Source organism: Oryctolagus cuniculus, chromosome 7 (assembly GCF_964237555.1).
Source record: "Oryctolagus cuniculus chromosome 7, mOryCun1.1, whole genome shotgun sequence".
Classification (NCBI taxonomy): domain Eukaryota; kingdom Metazoa; phylum Chordata; class Mammalia; order Lagomorpha; family Leporidae; genus Oryctolagus; species Oryctolagus cuniculus.
This window is the reverse complement of record NC_091438.1, coordinates 106,402,091-106,420,607: the sequence shown is the minus strand read 5'-3', so window position 1 is coordinate 106,420,607 and position 18,517 is coordinate 106,402,091. Positions and strand designations below refer to the sequence as shown.

Genomic DNA, 18,517 nt, shown 5'->3' with positions numbered 1-18,517 from the left:
GCTTATGTGAGGATCATTGCACTTTTGAGCCACTCTGAATGCCCAGGTTTCCTGAGGGCAGACATTATGGCTGGAGTAACATTTTAGTTTCTCAGACATGGCTTCAGTGGTCCATTCAATACGTGGTTTGTGGTGATATTTATGAGAAAATTAACATTGCAAGATATTTTTAATTTTGAACATAAATAATTCTGAAAAATCAGAGCAGATTTTTCCTGATGACATTTTTTAAATAGGATCAAATGAAAATATTGGGGGCATGCAAGGGAAAAGAACATAATTTTTTTTTTTTACTATTCTTATCAGAAGTGGAGTTCAAAACAGAATTTGGAGTAATTGGGCCAAAAAGGAAGCCTTTTCCTCCTACTTTAATAAAACATTTGAAAGTAGTAATGTACTGCTTAAAGAGGAAAGTAAGGTTGTGTGGGAAAATTTATTAAAAAGCAGTTTCTTTTTAAATGTTTTGTTATTTATTTATATATGCTTGCTTGCTTGTTTATTTTAAAGAGACAGAGATTCCCCCATTGCTGGTTTACCCCTCAAACACTTGCAATAGCTGGGGCTGGGCCAGACCAAAACCAGAAGACAAAACCTGCCTAATCCAGGTTTCCCAAGTGAGCAGTAGTGACCCAACCACTTGAGCTCTCAATCTTGGTTCTCAGGGTGCACATTAGCAGGAAGCTGGAACTGGGAGTGAAGCCAGGCCTTGACCTGAGCTACTCGAGTATGGGCTTCCGGCATCCCAGGTGGCCTACAGTTATTGCCAAAGGCCAATCACAGAAGTGGTCTCTTTAAAACTAGAAAACACTTGGTGATACAGATTAGCACAGTCTTGATGGTCTCCAGACATGTGATACACAGCTAATATCATGGGGAATTTCTAAAAGGATGATGTATTTAAAAAGAAGGAAAGTAATTTATATTTGGCTGAGTGTACAACCCTCTTGGGAGTGAAATGCACGTTAATATCCAGGGGGCTCTAGAACACAGTCTAGGTGATGTGATATTATCTCCATGACGTTGTCTGCCTAGACAATGCTGAAATGGCAGAAAGGACTGGATAAGACCTCACATTAGCTTTGACTCTATCCTGAAAGTTAGACAGGACCATTACACAGTAGAATTATGGACACAGTAGAATTATGTTGTATTTTAGGAGCTAGTGCTTCTATACCCACAGCAGTCCATTTGCATGTATCTATAATCTTTGAGAAATCCCAGTGGTTCCTTCAATTCTTACATACTCAATCTGAAAATGGAACATCACAATTACACTATTGAATTTAATGGTGAAATCCTTTCAAGGTTCAACAGTTAAGGTTGGAAATATGCCTAAGTATCCTTTCAAGCTTTAATTATTTATTTTTTTGACAGGCAGAGTGGACAGTGAGAGAGAGAGAGAGACAGAGAGAAAGGTCTTCCTTTTGCCGTTGGTTCACCCTCCAACGGCCGCCGTGACTGGCGCATCACGCTGATCCAAAGCCAGGAGTCAGGTGCTTTTCCTGGTCTCCCATGCGGGTGCAGGGCCCAAGGACTTGAGCCATCCTCCACTGTACTCCCGGGCCATAGCAGAAAGCTGGCCTGGAAGAGGGGCAACTGGGACAGAATCCGGTGCCCCGACCGGGACTAGAACCTGGTACGGGTGTGCCGGCGCCGCAAGGCGGAGGATTAGCCTATTGAGCCACGGCACCGGCTGCCCTTTCAAGCTTTCTACCTGGAAAAGATCTATCTCTTTTTATATAACTCCTTGAGAATTAAGTGTAAATTATTCTTTATGTCTGATTGAACACATTTCACATACACACACCCCCCCACACTCACACCTACACCCACACACCACATTACCTATTTAAAAATTTTTATTTAAAAGGAAGAGAAAGAAAGAGAGAGACCTCACATGTGCTAGTTCACTCCCTAAATGCCTACAACATTTGGTACTGAGCCAGGCCAAATTCAGGAGGCTTCATCTCAATCCTTGTCACCCATGTGACCTAAGTCACCCCAATATTTAAGCCATTGCCTACTGCTTCCCAGGGTGCACATTAGTAGGAAGCTGGAACGGAGGGAAGAGACGGGACTCGAATGGAAAGACTTTCTAATGGGGTGCAGTTGTCTCAAGTGATGGCTTATCCCTCTGCGCCAAGTGCTGGTCACACCTGTATTTTTTCACCTACTTTTTTTTTCTAGTGAACCAGAGCTAATAGTGAATTCAGGTGAGAAAATGAAATTGAGCTCTCTATTTTCATTTACACCCACATCAATTAATCATATGTAAACAATCACTTCACAGCACAAAGGAATCTAGAATTTAAAGGAACCTTCTGGGAAATCCTTTAGCAATGAGGATTATTTGTATAGTAAAACTGCTTCCCAATGTATGTGTTTTATACGTATCCATTTTGTCCCAGGTGATTCTCTAAAAGTGGGGCACATCTCCATTTAGTATATATAGTAGGTAAGACTATGGGCTTAAGCTAAAAATAGTGTTGGCTACTATGGTAGTCATATTCAAAGCTAAGTTACAGATTTATAAAAATTCCAGAAACCCATAAATGTATGTTTATTCTGTGAACTAATTGGGAAGGAAATATGGTTATCTTCTTAGAATTGTATCTATGAAATGCGTGAATTTTGTTCTGTATTCATACAACATTTAAAAATTAATTGTACACAATCTCAGACAACCTAGAGGATTAATTTTTATTTCATTGTAAGCACTTTTATACATTTACAAAGTGCCTTGTCTCTGAAAGTCTCCTCAAAAGCTTATTACTTAGTGTATTTATATCTGCAAGAATAACTGCTGAAGATCTGTAATTCCTTTGCTCTGCAAAATAGATTACCTGCGTATGAAGCACCAAAAAAGAAAAAAGAGAAAGAAAGGAAGAGAAAGCATAGAAAATGGCACAGTGTATTTTTACTCCTAAATCCTGAGCAGAATCTAACATTCAAGACAACCATTCAGTTACCATCCTGTATGTGGTTCTGTAGAAAAGGGTACATTTTTAGCTCAAAGAAGACCCTTTGCTTTAATTACCCAAACCAGCATGAGAAAAAATGTACCTAAGACTGGGCCCATGACAAGGGAGCTCTATTCCTGGAATTTCTCAGATTGTCTTCTTATTAGCAGGTGGCTGGGTCTCCCACTGTAGGACAAGTTCTTTCTAGCCAAAAACTTAGCAAGGACCACTTACTGGCAAGGATTGTATCACTGGGGTCAGTGCACACTGAGCATGCTAGACAGGTGTTCAGTTAAGAAAAGAATGTATTTATTCTACCATTAACAAAAGAAAGATTAATTGTGGAGTTAGTGGTGATTAGGATGATTCTCTGTGCACCATCCACACTGAAGGTTGAATAATTTATCAATTTAGGAAGTATTTTGCTTGGTGGAAAAAAAACCCGTATTTTATGTGAAATACATTTTTTTTGACAGACAGAATGGACAGTGAGAGAGAGAGACAGAGAGAAAGGTCTTCCTGTGCCGTTGGTTCACCCCCCAACCAATGGCTGCTGCGGCCAGTGCACCGTGCTGATCCAAAGCCAGGAGCCAGGTGCTTCTCCTGGTCTCCCATGGGGTGCAGGGCCCAAGCACTTGGGCCATCCTCCACTGCCTTTCCGGGCCACAGCAGGGAGCTGGCCTGGAAGAGGAGCGACCGGGACAGAATCTGGTGCCCCAAGTGAGACTAAAACCCGGTGTGCTGGCGCCGCAGGCGGAGGATTAGCCTATTGAGCCGCAGCACCCGCCGACATGACTAACTTTTAAGATGGCTAATTTCATCTGTACTGTATTCATTTGAATTAGTTGAAGAGAGTTAAGATGTGTACTTTCTTTAGCCTTCTAATTATAACAGGAAAATTAAACTAGTTTGTTACTTGAAGAAGGAAACTTAGCTATTCGAGTGACTTACTATGATTGGCACAACACAGCTTACCCTAGGGAGCCACAACTTAAAGCAGGGAATATTCCAAGAGCGGAGGGGATGCATCTGCCCAGACAATGCTAAATATTGATTTTTTTGTACTTTTCATTTACTTGAAAGGCAGAAAAATAGAGCTGGGTTGGGAGGTAGATCTAGACTCCACACACTGTTAGATCTGTGGTTTTGTATGTGAGGTTCTCCCAGGCCAATTTATATAAGATCTGCTGCTGTATTTTTGCCAGTTGACCAATGTTGGAACTTTTCTTCAGCTGGTGCAAATTTGCCTTTGTTGATTCAACTATGCAGTGAAAGAGAAGGCTGCATTTCTGACATCAAGGAAGACCTTGGGAGCAAGCTAACATCCCTTCCTACAATCAACTGTTAGGATAATTTTAGGTCTTCTAACTGAACTGATAGCCCTCTCTGTTAGCCATGTTGTAAGTACTAAGTAGCTTTTATACTGAATAAGAAGGTGCTCCTTGCTGTTTTCCCTCCTGCAAATAAAAAAAAATCATTTTGATGACTTTTTAATGAAATAATCTCACAGAGGGAGAGTGGTTTCTGCCTCAAATTTGCGTCTAGGGATTTCACTCTTCTTTTGCACCCCCAACTCTTATGTTACGTTGAACACAGCAAAAATATTCTGATTAATCAATGAACTGATGTATATGTGTGGTCTGATAGAATAGGATTTATGCAGATTTTTAAAACAGCACAATGTGGGTTTTTTTTTTATATACATTCTTGCTCATCAAAGGAGGGCTACAGGCATTTCACTCCAGTTCTGCTACAGCTAACATCTCGAGGCGACAACATTCATCAAAAAGAAATAACATGAACAGGCCGGCGCCGCGGCTCACTAGGCTAATCCTCCGCCTAGCGGCGCCGGCACCCCAGGTTCTAGTCCCGGTCGGGGCGCCGGATTCTGTCCCGGTTGCCCCTCTTCCAGGCCAGCCCTCTGCTGTGGCCCGGGAGTGCAGTGGAGGATGGCCCAGGTGCTTGGGCCCTGCACCCCATGGGAGACCAGGAAAAGCACCTGGCTCCTGGCTCCTGCCATCAGATCAGCGCGGTGCGCCGGCCACATCGCGCTGGCCGCGGCGGCCATTGGAGGGTGAACCAACGGCAAAGGAAGACCTTTCTCTCTGTCTCTCTCTCTCTCACTGTCCACTCTGCCTGTCAAAAAAAAATAAATTAATTAAAAAAAAAAAAAAGAAATAACATGAACATATTTTTTAAGGACTTGGGTATTTATAAGTTGTTGATTGAAATGAACTTTTCTGCTGTTTGTCCTTATCGGTGACTATCAGTAAAAGGGAATACATTTGAATTTTTATGAGTATTCACATTTTTGTTGGTTTTCATCCTGTTCATGGGCCTGAACTTAGGCACATCTTTTTCTCATGCTGGTTTAGGTAATTAAAACAAAGGGTCTTTGAGCTAAAAATAAATGTAGCCTTTTCTACAGAATCACAGGCAGGATTGTAACTTAATGGTTGTCTTGAATGTTGGATTCTGCTCAGTATTTAGCAGGAACAATGAAAGTTAGCAAGGTCCTCCCAGAGGTAGTGACATTTGACTATAGTCTGACAAGGAAAGCATCAAAGGTGAATAGCATGGGAATGGAGCTAGAAATGGGAAGACTGGCCCAGAGAAGAACTAAGCCTTCAATACAGAATTTGTGGATTATTTCTGTTCTCGCTCCTCTCCTTTTATCCCCTACCACAAGCCGAAAAGGGGATGCCATGAGAGCAGGGAATTTTGTTTTTCCAAGTGTTATATCTCAAATGCTTGGAAATAGTGCACAGCACATAGTAAAGGCTCAAAAGTATTTGTTAAACAAGTGAATGCATGTGTGTGTTTGTATGTTGAATTGTGTGACATGGGACTTTTTATCCAATAATTCAAGTGAATTTTTTAAAACATATTTGATGATACATTTATTTTATTTGAAAAGGGAGGGATAAAAGAGAGAGAGGAGAGAGAGAGAGAGAGAGAGGAATGAATCTCCCATCTGCTGGTTCACTCTAGAAATGCCCACAACCCCACAACAGCTGGGACTGGGGAGCAGGCTAAAGTCAGGAGATGGGAACTCAATCTAGGTATCACAAGGAGGTGGCAGGAACACATAAACTTGCCTCCCCGGGTGCATATTAACAGGAAGCTAGAGTTGCAAGTGGAGCCAGGACTTGAACCCAAGCACTCTAATATAGGATGTGGGCATCTAACTACTTGCCCCTCAAGTGACTATGGAAATAACATTTGGTCTACAGCCAGATCTCGGAAGCTAAGCAAGGTTGGGCCTTGTTAGTGCTTGCATGGGAGAAGTAACAGTTGAAGTACCTTGCTATTTGGCCCTCTTACCTACTTAAGAATAGTTGGCCTGAAGAAAGATTTGTTTGAAAACTAAGAATCACTCAATAGTTTTATTCTGATAGCAGTAAATTGTCAAAGCCTGAAAAATCTACTTGTCCTTGAGCTTCAGGCTGGAATAAGTCAACTTTACATTTCTGTTCATTGAAGCCAGGTAACAAATATTCAGGCTGAGTTAGATTTTAGAAACCTGAGTTCAAGGGTATTTAGTACAGACTTTTAGTGTTGAATTGATTTCCAAATAAGCACCCGGAATGCCCAGGAGCCTTACTTATAAGTGGGGTGTCATGATGGCTCATAGAAAAAGCTTCAAGAGATTCAACACAAGCTTCGATTAAGCATTATTTTTAGTTAATATTCAGTGAAATTTCAGGCACATGATCAAAAATCACATTCTAAGATACAATGCATGCAGTCTTAGTATTGAAATTATAATTCTCATGGTAAAATACAGTGAAGTCATATCACAGCACCTATGATTCTGTAAAAAAGTGACAATAAAAGGAGGAGATTATATACGCATTTCTTTCTCTTTTGTGTTGTTTGAAAATGCTCAGAACAGATGACATCTTCTGAAATTATCTGGTAATGTTTTTCTCCTTTTCTACCCCCAAATTCAAAATAAACAAACATATTTACATTTTTTAAAAATATTAGATATTTAATCTATGCTAGTTTAGGGTAGCTTTTACATGTTCATTTATTCTTCCTAACAACCTCCTAGATAGATATTCTTATCCCTATATAACAGAATAAAAACCAAGGTTTTGATGGCATTAATTTTCCAATTTTAATGGAACAAATACTGAGCAAAATCTCACGGAAAATTCAATTTTGAATGATTCTGAAAGCTTTGCTCTTTCTACCATGTGATAAAGTTTATAAATACTAAACTTGTAGTTAGTAAACATACATAAAATATTCTGTGACCTTTATGAACAGAAAACTATATGTTACATAGTTTCTTTAGAACTATTTCATGCTCTTGACTAAAAATACTTTGATTGCTTACAAAAGCAACAGTCAGCAGATTTTTATGAAACAATTCTTACAGGCGAGGAAGAGCTGTGTGTGCTCAATCTGTTGTAAATAAGTGAAAAACCCTTAAATTCCATCCAATTACTTTGAATAACCTATATGAAGGGGCTTCAAAAGTTTCATGGAAAATATGCATTAGTAAAAAAAAAAAAACTATTCATGGAGTTTTAAAAAATGCCCCCAAATAAACATCTTTTAATTACATTTTCCATGAACTTTCTGAAGTATCCAGATTCATGCTGGCATATCAGTCATCTGTCAGCTAAGACTCACCTCCACTTCTCAGTGCTTTGATTGATCCAGTCCCGGATTCTTTGGCATTTGCTACACTTGCCATGGAATCTTAGTTGGAGACTGTTAATATCAAGCCACCATGAAATGTTGGGCAATACCAAACTACGTGCACATACTTAGAAGTTGTATTTGTCTTCTTCTTCTTCTTCTTCTTCTTTTTTTTTTTTTTTTTTTTTTTTTGTCATTTAGCAGTGAAGTCTACAATAAAATAGGTAGCAGCACAGGAAAAGGTTGGAATAGGACTGAAAATGGAAACAAAGGTTACATGGAGAAAAAGATTCAGTGTATGGCATGCAGAGAAAGATCTATCCATTTAAAAAGGGAGCCCGTTTCATGGGCTGATCACATATCAGAAATATATCATTAGGAAAGAAAGTACCATAATAAATGCTCGATGAGTAAAATCCAATCTTTTTGCCATCATGAAAGTTACAGTGTCTAAGATGTCATAGTTGTTGCTTAATATTTGTTCAATATTTGCTGAACGAATATGTAAGTGTCCAGGTATTTAGTTCATTTGGACAAATGTGATTATCAATAGTTAATTTGCTTGCTTTTTTGAACTGATGTATATTCTCATCTCTGACTTCACTGCAATTTCTGGTCAGTGTGGCAGACTACACACTTGTTTCAAGATTAGGAAACAAGTAGAATGTGTGGACATGAAGTATACTTCTTTGAACCTATTTCTGGAATTTCTAGTATCTTTTTTCTTGCTCCAGAATCCAGTGCCTGTTTCCTAAGTGAAAATAAGGTTCATAGGGGAAGAAATCAGTGCCTGTCTGGCCAAGAAGCTGCTTAAGTTCCATCCCTATTCATAGAAGGGATTCTGAAACCTCTTTCATAAGGTAGATCAACTGAAATTAAAAAATTCATTTAGCATTTTGTAAGAACAGCATGCCATTCTGTGCCTAGTTAGGGGAAAGAGAAATGAGTAACGTGGTTGTTACTTTTCAGGATTTCACAGTCACATGGGAAGGAAGCAGACATGTGAATAAATACATGTATTGCAATCTGCTTAGTGTCAGTCATCATAAAAACATTTATTAACAGGAATTAGAAGATGAAAGTGGAGGCAAAGGGCAGAAAATACATGAAAACATGAACTAGCACAGCAAGCTGAAAGAATTAAAAGATTATGCCATGGGTAGATATTAAGAGTCACATCAGGGAGGTAAAGTGAGAAAGTTAATAAAGCCCCATATCTTACAGGGTGTGTTGTGCTATGCTAAGAAAAAGAGACTTTTTTCATCAAAGCTTTGAGAAATCATGGGAATTTTTAAGCAGGGAGTAGCATGGACAGATTTATAATTTTAAAAGATGATCGTGTAGGTAGAGCCCCAGGCAGGAAAATTATTTAGAAGCTGTTGCAATAACCCAAGAAATACTGATAAAGACATGAATGAGGACATCTAAGGCTGGAGAAGGAGGAAATCAATTTGAGAAAAGCAAAAGAGGTAGACTCCTTCATGCTAGGTAACCAGTTGGTGGTTCTTATCCTGTTTATTACACTGGCAGGGTTTGGTGAGCCACTGGCTGGTAAGAGACTCCTCACAGCTGAGAAAGACTCCTTTTCTGTTTTCACTGGTGTTGGTCGTGGTGATTTGACAGGTGAGATAAGAATGATTCTCACATTGTTATCTTGGCTTACTCTTTGGATTATGGTGCATGTGCCCACCACCTACACTGAAATATTACAATAATACACATTTTTTAACAAACAAAAGTAATAGCTATCACACTTAGAGTGCCTCTGAGGTGTTTATTCCTGAATCATTTCATTATCAGTGAGCCAATGCAGAGTCATCCAAAGACATATATCTATTAAGAGGTGGAGCTGGATAGAAATTCACATCAATCAGGCGTCCATACCCATATCAATACTATCATGCTGAACAAAACCAATGATGAATCCAGTAGTGGAAGAAAGTTTAGGGATGGTTCTCTTAGAAACGATATAATATTCAAGATACTTGCTAGCTCTGGGATGTAATGACTGCTTCACAGCTAAATGAAGGGAAGAGGTTAAAATCCAAATAAGAAAGATCATCATAGATGCCCTAACATGGATAAACATGACCTGATGGCATTAAATGTATTATTCTAGAGAACCTAAACTGTCAAAAATGACATTTAAACATCTGTTATCCTATTGGTTCCTCATTTAAAAAGCAAGTCTCCTGCATATTTTTGGAGTCTATTATGAATCTATATGAATCATGTGAGTCTATATGAATCTTTTATATTTTTGGAGTCTATTATTAAGTTTGAGGAATATCATCATTAATAATATTAGCTGATATATTATTAGCAATATTATTATCAATAATATAGATTTCAATGAGGATACCTATTGAGCCATAAACAGCTGTAGAAGTGTAGTGTTTTCTGATTCTGGCCCTTGGTCATTTGACCGTCTAGACTAAATGACTTTAGATTCTACTGAGTTTGACTACATAACCTTGAGAATTATATTGATGTTTTCACCCTTATTTTTTACTCCCAGTCTTCTCTCTACTCCTTTTATACTTATTTTGTCAATTTCATTGTTTATCAACATTCCAGAAAGAATGCCATATTGCAGTTAGTTCTGTATTCTTGGCTCTGGTAATAGGTTTTTATGACTAGTTCTCCAAGGTATTTGAAAACAATAAAAAAATTCATCAGGGGCATTCATTAGTTAGATTTGCTGACTGGCTTTGAATATCCCTAGTAACGTAAGGTTTCCTTCTTTAAAAAAATCAGAAAGGAAAAGAGACAGAGTGGAGACCTTTCCTTTAAAAACAATGTAATTAGATTAAATGCTGCATTTTTTCACATTTCAATATACTAAGGCAAATAAGACTATTCCTTAGAAGAACTTGAAAAGTCAGAAAATAATATGTTATGCTTAACAAACAAACAAACAAAAAAACAGTTGGCTCTGCTTTCTTCTTTTTGGTTTTATTTTAAATGTTTTTGAAAGAAATGTTGACTCACAGAACACCAGTTTCCTTCCTGTCAGTTGTACAGGGTTGTTTGCTGTTCTTGTTCTTTCCTAAAGAAGAGTAAAGTTTGTACTACATACACCTATTTTTTTCCCTGGACATTTCTTAAAGGTTGGTTAAAGCTTATTATTCGGCTTTTATTAATGTTTTTAAAAAAGGTAGTTTTATTGTTTTGAATTTTTTACTCAAAATATATGTAGAGAGATTAATTTTTAATAATTTGATAAGGGAAATGATAAAGGAAATTGCTCCCATATTTAAATTAAATATTTTAGTAAGCATTCTCTTGTTTAATTCAGTCTTAATTGTATTATTAATTGTCAGGGACAAAATATTCCTAGGGAAAAAGCTGAACAGTTCATCTAATTGCAGCTTTTACTGCCTTGAATGATAAAGTGCCTTTGATTTGGTGCTGAGCCAGGAGGGCTTGATTGATAATATCTGTCTCAGATGTCACCCTGGGAGAAAAGAATAAAACCTCAGTAGACTTGCTGCATTGCAGCTGTCTCTGCTGCTCCAATTTCTCTGCCCCATTGACGTCATTGGGAGGTTTCAAACCAGTCCAGGATGTCTAGTAAACCTGCACATAAATGAAATGAAGAAACAGAAAAACACTGATTCATAACCCAGCCCTCACTCCAAAGAGGTGGCTGCTCTGTTCTCTCAGATAATGGGCAGATGTTTTCTCCTTTCCTGCATTTGAAAAAATAAAATAAAGTATCATCAGCTATCCAGAAATGTGGGAAAGCCTCAGACGAGGAATGTGAATTGCGTAAGACCCTCTGAAATCAGATTATATCACAATGAGCCACATTTGTGCAGGGTTCTCAGATATCGTAACCTGCATCCAGCTTGTCTCTAAAACCAGGACTATCTGAAGCAGAAAGTGGCATGGGAAACAGCTCTATCTGGACACAGGACCATTCTCGCCATCCAGGCTGGCTCCCAACAGTGCTTCCTCCTTTTTTTCTCTTGAAATACCTTTTTTTTTTTTTTTTTTTTAGCTGAATTCTAACTGAGAGACCCTATAGATGTGGATTAAATTTATAGTATTTTCCAGGGAAGATTGCTCATTTTGGGATACATGTTTTTGAAAAACCCTTCTACATCAGCTTAGAATGTTAAATGTATGATGAACACTAACCTTCAATATAATTTATCACAGAGAACTTTTCTAAATGTTGTCACATGCAATGTAGTGACTTGACTAAGAGTAATGTTAAAATATGTTCAGATGCAAATTTTTCATCTGCTGGGCAATTTGGCTGCTGGGAAAAGAAGACTCTCCTTTTCCCATACTCATTCTCAATGAAACATTCAAGAGTAAAACTCACAATAACCAAGTAGATTTTACTTCTTATTCATCCAGCAAGTTCCATGACATATACTTTCAAACATAAATGAGGCCGGCGTGGCGGCTCAATAGGCTAATCCTCCACCTGAGGCGCCGGCACCCCAGGTTTTAGTCCCGGTCCGGGCGCCAGATTCTGTCCCGGTTGCCCCTCTTCCAGGCCAGCTCTCTGCTGTGGCCAGGGAGTGCAGTGGAGGATGGCCCAAGTGCTTGGGCCCTGTACCCCATGGGAGACCAGGAGAAGCACCTGGCTCCTGGCTTCAATGGCAGCACACTGGCTGCAGCGGCCATTGGAGGGTGAACCAACGGCAAAAGGAAGAGCTTTCTCTCTGTCTCTCTCTCTCACTCTCTCACTGTCCACTCTGCCTGTAAAAAAAAAAAAAAGAAAGAAAAAAAAAAAAAGAAGGAAAAACATGAATTAATCATCAGAGCACTTTAAAGTTTGCAAATCAGTATCAGGTCCATTTTCCCATATAAGTCCCATAGGCAACACGGTGCAGTAGCCATTACAATCATTGCTGCTGTTGCTGACCATATGACTTATATATTGGGATTACTTAAACTTAGTAGGTAGGTATTGACCATTTATTACATGTGGTGGAAACTTCAGGGTAAAAGACAGACTTTGGAGAGCTCAAAAACTGGGAGCTGCAGATTCACACGTAGGAAAATGAAAGACTGGTGATGTGTGACAGTGGATCTTGAAATATTGTATTTCAAAGAAATATTTAAGAATTGGTGATATTGGGGATGGTGCTGTGGCATATTAGGCTAAGCCTCCACCTGTGGTGCTGGCATTCCATATGGGCGCCAGTTGGTACCCCGGCTTGTACTCCTCTTTTTTTTTTTTTTTTTTTTTTTTTGACAGGCAGAGTGGACAGTGAGAGAGACAGAGAGAAAGGCCATCCTTTGCCATTGGTTCACCCTCCAATGGCCGCCGCGGCTGGTGCACTGCTGCCGGCACACCGCACTGATCTGATGGCAGGAGCCAGGTACTTATCCTGGTCTCCCATGGGGTGCAGGGCCCAAGCACTTGGGCCATCCTCCACTGCACTCCCTGGCCACAGCAGAGAGCTGGCCTGGAAGAGGGGCAACCGGGACAGAATCTGGCGCCCCGACCGGAACTAGAACCTGGTGTGCCAGCGCCGCAAGGCAGAGGATTAGCCTAGTGAGCCGTGGCGCCGGCTCCCGGCTTGGACTCCTCTTCTGATACAGTGCTCTGCTTATGGTCTGGGAAACCAGTGAAAGGTGGCCCAAGTGCTTGGGTTCCTGCACCCATGTGGGAGACCTGGAAGAAGCTCCTGGATCCTGGCTTCAGATCTCTGTGTAACTCTGACTTTCAAATAAATAAATAAATCTGGAAAGAAAAAAAGAAAAAAGAAACTGAAGCCTGGGATCGGGTGAGCGTAGCTTAGAACTATTAATGGCTGATGTTAAATGCCAATTTGAGGAGTTTGTAATAACAAGGATACACTTAAAATCATAAACAAGGGATTGAAACAAATCTATACTTTAATAAAATCATTTAAACAGCATGGTAAAGTAGAAGAAAGAAAATAAAATCTGATTGATTGGGGCCGGCGCGGCGGCTCCTCTTCCAATCCAGCTCTCTGCTGTGGCCTGGGAAAGTAGTAGAAGATGGCCCAAGTCCTTGGGCCTCTGCACCCACGTTGGAAACGGGGAAGAAGCACCCAGCTCCTGGCTTCGGATCGGCATAGCCCCAGCTGTTGCAGCCATCGGGGAGTGAACCAACAGAAGGAAGAACTTTCTGTCTCTCCCTCTCACTGTTTGTAACTCTACCTCTCAAATAAATAAATAAAATCTTTTAAAAAAAATCTGATTCATGTTATCATTTAGGAGGTTCTATAGAAATCTAGGATTTCATGGGATGGGTTGAGGAAACAGAATAAAGTAAGGTTATAGGAATTCAGTTATTTGTTTAAAACTATTTATAGCTGATGCAGTGGCTCACTAGGCTAATCCTCTGCCTGCGGCGCCGGCACCCCAGGTTCTAGTCCCAGTTGGGGCGCCAGATTCTGTCCTGGTTGCCCCTCTTCCTGTGCTGTGCCCAGGAGTGCAGTGGAGGATGGCCCAAGTGCTTGGGCCCTGCACCCTCCTGGGAGAACAGGAGGAAGCACCTGGCTCCTGGCTTTGGATCAGCGCAGTGCGCCAGCCGCAGCAGCCATTGAGGGGTGAACCAACGGAAAAGGAAGACCTTTCTCTCTGTCTCTCTCTCTCACTGTCCACTCAGCCTGTCAAAAAAAAAAAAAATTAAAAAAAAAAAAACTATTTAGTGAGCATCTCCTGTCTGTCAAATACTACTCTACGTGTCAGACTATAACAGTCACACTACTAAACCATGCCTTAATAAAAAGGCAGCTGTGAAGGAAGAAATAAGAAAGAAAGGAACAACTCACCTAATGCTGTTGGGTAGAAGTAGAAGCAATAGATCATGGGCAATTGTGAATAGTAAAGACTCATTCTTGACTTGGGAATTCCTTTGCTTAAATGAACATGCCTCATAACTCATTAGCTAAAATTGCACTCACTCCCCAAAGTTAGCCTTCTTTGGGTTTTATACTTTGTGTAGATGCCATGTAGCTCAAATTTTATGAGCTATAGTACATGTTTGGCAAAGCATGAATTGCTACATAAATATTAGCATTATTAGTTGTAATTGATTGGTTTTGGTACATTTTTATTGTAAAAATAAAATTTCAGAGTGTTTAATCTGATAAATTATTTCCATTTGTCTACCTTTTGTAAGCAAAACTGATGTATTTATATTATGTATGTTCAAAGAATCTCAGGAAATTTATCTCAGAGGAATGTTGTTTGGAACTAAGCCTACTTAATAATAATATATATTATGTAAGGATCTCCCCTGTCTTTTATCTAGGGTCTTACACATAATGTAGATGGGACTCTCTTCTGCAAAGAGTGTACCTTCTGTATTGGTACATTTGGTAAACTACATCATAATAAGCATTTAATGCTTCAGACATCTAGCCATCTTCTTTGAGTTTACTTATGTGAATGATTTCTCATATAGAGTTTAGGTGATTTTTCCTATACATATACAAGTCTCAGAGGTTATTTAGAATGATGATTTGTTGTGCTTGCTATTAATGAGATTCTTATGTGCATATTTTAAAATTAGCAAAAATTAGAATCTTGCCTCACTGCCAAGTAATTGTGAGCCACATAATCTGATCATTGTCCAGTCAATAGAATGCCTGGGAATCTCAACAATGGCCTTATTTATGCATCTACCTTTTGATACATTAATGATGAGACTCTCCAGCCAGGAGGAAATGGAGAATTGAAAATATTAACTGGGGCCAGCGCCGCCGCGGCTCACTAGGCTAATCCTTCGCATTGCGGCGCTGGCACACCAGGTTCTAGTCCGGTCGGGGCACCAGATTCTGTCCCGGTTGCCCCTCTTCCAGGCCAGCTCTCTGCTGTGGCCCGGGAATGCAGTGGAGGATGGCCCGGGTACTTGGGCCCTGCGCCCCATGGGAGACCAGGATAAGTACCTGGCTCCTGCCTTCGGATCAGCGTGGTGCGCTGGCCACAGCATGCCGGCTGCGGCGGCCATTGGAGGGTGAACCAACAGCAAAGGAAGACCTTTCTCTCTGTCTCTCTCTCTCACTGTCCACTCTGCCTTTAAAAAAAAATAAAGAAAATATTAACTGGGTAGTTTCTTTAAGTATTCCAGTTGATAAAAACAAGATGATACTAGAATAACCTTCTTACTTTGATAATTACCTCTAACAGATAACAAATTTATTAAAGGAAACTTACTCAGTAAATACTTAGTGATACCCTCAAATGTGTATGTGGCAAGTCTGGTACCCAAAATTACTTCATTATATTGTTTTTCCTCTCCTTTTTTCTTTTTGTACCTGTTGAAGATTCTTGTGATTGCCCAACTGAATGAATATGAAGCATTTAAATAACTAATTTGATTGTTGACCTCTTTTTGTCTATAAAATTTTAGTTTAAAACAAAATTTAGTGTTCCTGATCTCCGATTGTCTTCTTTAGAATTTAAGAGTCCTCTGATCTGATCCCAGTCTCTATAAACGTTCACCAGTTCTGCCCATTGCTCTTTCCCATGGGGTGCAGGGTCCAAGCACTTGGGCCATCCTCCACTGCACTCCCTGGCCACAGCAGAGAGCTGGCCTGGAAGAGGGGCAACCGGGACAGAATCCGGCACCCTGACCAGGACTAGAACCCGGTGTGCTGGCACTGCAAGGCAGAGGATTAGCCTAGTGAGCCGTGGCACCAGCCGCTCTTTCCCATTCTTCTAACCCTTCTTACTAGGTCCTGTCCTCATGGCTTCTTCTTCCATAATTGAGTTTATCTGTTTAAAGAATTCTTATATCTCTAGGCCATGAAACTCTTGGTGATCATGACTATGTCCCTCATAATTACACTCACGCACCTAGTAGAGTTTCTGACATATCTTAGGTCTGCTGGAAATCTAGGAACTTTCTTTTCACAATGGAAACATGGCTTTTATAGCTTCCAGAGATGTTTTGTGGTCCTAAGAAAGATCCCTTTTAATATTTTATACCTAACAGGAAAGCTATGTCTTTCATCATCTTTTAGGCTTTCTGAGTATTAAAATATAGGCATAATAATGATGATGATGATGATATTAGCAAGGAGCTGGATTGGAGATGGAGCAGTTGGGACTGGAACCAGGGTCTATATGGGATACTGGTGTCAAACCTACTATGACACAATATCAGACTTGAGGCTTTGGTTCTTGACTCCAACTTCCTTTGTGGACATTGGCAGCTCAAGTAATTCAATTCCTGCCACAAATGTGGGAATCTGAATTGAGTTCCTATCTCCCAGCTCTGGCCCTTCTCGTGGGCTACTGCAGATACTTAGGGAGTAAATAAGCAGATGAGAGCTCTCTCGCTCTCTCTCTCTCTCTCTGTCTCTCTGTGTGTGTGTGTGTGTTTGTGTATCTTTCAAGTTAAAATAAATTAGCATCTTTAATTTACTGAGCACTGAGTGTTTTCCTGGCCTGTGGTAAACACCTAACATATAATAATACCTCAGTCAATCTAGGTAAATCTAGGTAAATATTCTTATCTTCATTTTGCAACTAAAGAAATATATAGGTTCAGTTTCTTGCCCAAGGTCACATGAATTAAGACTTGGTGAAGTCAAGGTTAACACAATTATTTTTGTCTCTACAGCCTACATTGAACAATTAAGGGGAATTGGCTAATTGACATATAAAGAACCCTAAAGGAAAGTTATGGATTTCACTTGTATACAAATCTGGAATACGCTAGTCACATATTAATGGAAAAACTATGATATATGTAGCGCGTTGCATTAAGATCCCCAAATTCATCATCATAGTGTGGAGTGAGAACCTTATTTTTTACAAGAAAGGAATTTTGTATTGTTTGTCTAGTTTTTCAAACATCTGGGTATATGTATGCTTGAAACATAATTTTTAAATTGCTTTTGCTTTGAGTCTCTGACAAGTGAGAATGTATTTTATGAAACAGTCACTGTACAGTGAGCCAAAAGACTTGAATTCTAATCTCAGCTTTGTGTTTTGCTAAATTATATGATCCTACACAATTCCTTAGACCTCTGAGCCTATTTCTTCGTCATCAAATCGATGAACTGTACGTAATGATATCTTGGGTTTGCTGTACCTCATTTATTCCTGTTCCTCTGCTGAACTTTTGATTCTGAGCAACCCCTGAAGACACATATCATATTAATTTGGTGATAATGTGCCTGAAACTTGCAGAGGAGGTACTAGCAGGGGAATTATCATCTCAGAGCTTTAAAATAATAATCTCCACTGGATCCTGCCTGCTTTGGGATTACTATGAAACTTAATGAGCAAAGGGGATACCAGTTTTCAAAAAGTTAACGATTTCCTGTGTTTGGCCTTATAGCCTTTAAATCATTGACTAAGTCACATTTAAATGGGTTGTACCTGAATTTTGGAGAAAACCCATGAATAGAGATTATTACCTCTATAGGAAATATATTATCTATGGAATGCTTATATTGAGCTATTGGCAAAGTAAAAGGGAGACTTTAAGTACACTGCACAAAAATGCTTTTAGTATCTGAAATCATCATAGTGATGGAGTGGTTGAGCTGGAAGAAAACTTGATAAGCATCTAGATCACCTTGCTGCCTGAGGCCATGTCACATTTGAACCATAAAAAAAAGACTAGAAAAATTTTTAAGGGAAATTCCATAACTTTCCTTGGTATCTTGTTCCAGTAACTGACATCTCATCTGTCAGCAAGTCATTTTCATAGCTAACCTAAATCCCTAGAGCTGCAATTTAAACTCATTTTCTTCTACCCTTTGAGGTAAAAACCAGTTTGTAGGCTATCTCCTTGTGTGCATAAAGATTGTCATCAAGATGCTATTTAGCTCTTATCCTACAGCCAAATTCCTTGAGCCTTCCTTCATAATTTTTTTGGTAGAGGCCTTTAATAACCTGACTTTGCACATTTGGCTCTCCCTAAGTCTTTATCTTCTCAATTATGAAACTCA

General features: G+C 39.6%; 1 protein-coding gene across 5 annotated transcripts in view; it reads left to right on the top strand.

Annotated features, from left to right (window-relative positions):
• Nucleotides 1-18,517, top strand: part of PDE4B (phosphodiesterase 4B) — a 678,720-nt gene that overhangs the window by 445,630 nt on the left and 214,573 nt on the right. The window lies entirely within an intron of this gene.